Source organism: Urocampus carinirostris, chromosome 9, assembly GCF_059441175.1.
Source record: "Urocampus carinirostris isolate Australia breed hairy pipefish chromosome 9, RoL_Ucar_1.0, whole genome shotgun sequence".
Lineage (NCBI taxonomy): Eukaryota > Metazoa > Chordata > Actinopteri > Syngnathiformes > Syngnathidae > Urocampus > Urocampus carinirostris.
Window position 1 is genome coordinate 21,203,782 of NC_142357.1, and position 1,788 is coordinate 21,205,569.

Here is a 1,788-nt window from a genome sequence, read left to right on the forward strand (position 1 = left end):
GGGAACGCACATGACGTAATCCCCCTTCCAGGGTGACCGGGCTGTAATGAATGTTGTAATAACAATTAATACACAGATACCGTCAACAGTAAATATAAATCATTCATAAGCTATAGAACAGAAGTGTGTTTTAAGCCTGAATTTAAACAGTTCCACTGAGGTTGCAGATAGAATCTCAGAGAGCAAAGCATTCCACGGCACTGGGGCCCGAATGGAGAACGCTCTCGAACCTGTACTGAACCCTGCGGAACACCACAGGAAAAACTAAAGGGCTCAGATGTTATTTCACCATATTTAACAAAGTGCATCCTATCTGAGAGGTAGGATCTGAACCATAAGAGGACGGTTCCTGAGAGACCAATCCATTATTCCAACCGGTCTTGTAAAATATTATGGTCCAAGGTGTCAAAGGCAGCACTAAGGTCCAGCAGCAGTGTTGAAGTGCCAGAGTTCAAACAAATGTAATTGAAGTCGGCAAAAATTGAAATAGGACTAGTTTGTCCACAAAATATGTCCAATATCATCCATCCATTTTCTGGGCCGCTTATCCTCACTAGGGTTGCGGGGTTGCTGGAGCCAATCCCAGCCATCTTCAGGCAGTTGGTGAGGACACCCTGAACTGGTTGCCAGCCAGTCGCAGTGGCTAACATAAATTCTAACGTATAGCAAGTTCGGTGTACTCAATTTTAAAACAGGCATTGGAAACAAGTCAGAATGGCCGAGTGAACTGAGGCGTTGCATTTAGGTCGCAGTCTCTCCAGAGGCGTGGGTTCAAATCCCACTTCTGACACACATGACAGTGTCGTAAACTTTCGTTGCTCAAAAGACCAGGGTACATAATGGAGGTAAATATCTGATGTGGCTATGCTTGTTCACAGGTAGGCTAAGTAATCAAAAGCACAACTCTGTTTACACGAGCTCAAAATAGACTCTGAACATACTTCAGAATTGTTCATTCCCACTACTCAAATCATGTTTTGGAGTCAACTCGATCTAACGTACAGCCAGTGCAGTTCGGTGTACTCAATTTTATAAGATTACTTGAAAACATGTCAGAATGGCCGAGTGGTCTAAGGCGCTGCGTTCAGGTCGCAGTCTCTCCGGAGGCGTGGGTTCAAATCCCACTTCTGACACACATCACTTTGTTGTAAACTTTCTTCGTCAAAAGGCCAGGGCACATAATGGAGATACATATCTGATGTGGCTGAGCTTGTTTACAGGTAGGCTGAGTAATCAAAAGCACAACTCTGTTTACATGAGTTCAAAATAGACTCTGAACATACATCAAAATGGCTCACTCCCACTACTGAAATCATATCTTGGAGTAAACTTGATCTGACATACAGCCAGTGCATTTCGTTGTAATTAAATTTAAAACAGCTGTTGAAAAAAAGTCAGAATGGCCGAGTGGTCTAAGGCGCTGCATTCAGATTGCAGTATCTCCGAAGGCGTGGGTGTAAATCCCACTTCTGACACCCATCACAGTGTTGTAAACTGTCTTCATCAAAAGGCCAGGGCACATAATGGAGGTAAGTATCTAATGTGGCTGAGCTTGGTCACAGGTCGGCTGAGTATTCAACAGCACAACTCTGTTTACACGAGCTCAAGATCGGCTCTGAACATACTTAAGAATGGTTCATTCCCACGACTGAAATCATGTTTTGGAGTGAATTCGATCTAACGTACAGCAAGTGCAGTTTGGTGTAATCAATTTTAAAACAGTTTTTGAAAGCAAGTCAGAATGGCCAAGTGGTTTAAGGCGCTGTGTTCAGGTCGCAGTCTTTCCGG

At 43.7% G+C, this 1,788-nt stretch overlaps 1 non-coding gene across 1 annotated transcript; it reads left to right on the forward strand.

The window, feature by feature from the left end:
• The first annotated feature begins 1,051 nt into the window (after nucleotides 1–1,051).
• trnal-cag (transfer RNA leucine (anticodon CAG)) lies at nucleotides 1,052–1,133 on the forward strand. Its single transcript has one exon. It is a non-coding gene; the product is annotated as a tRNA-Leu (tRNA).
• Nucleotides 1,134–1,788: the final 655 nt, after the last annotated feature.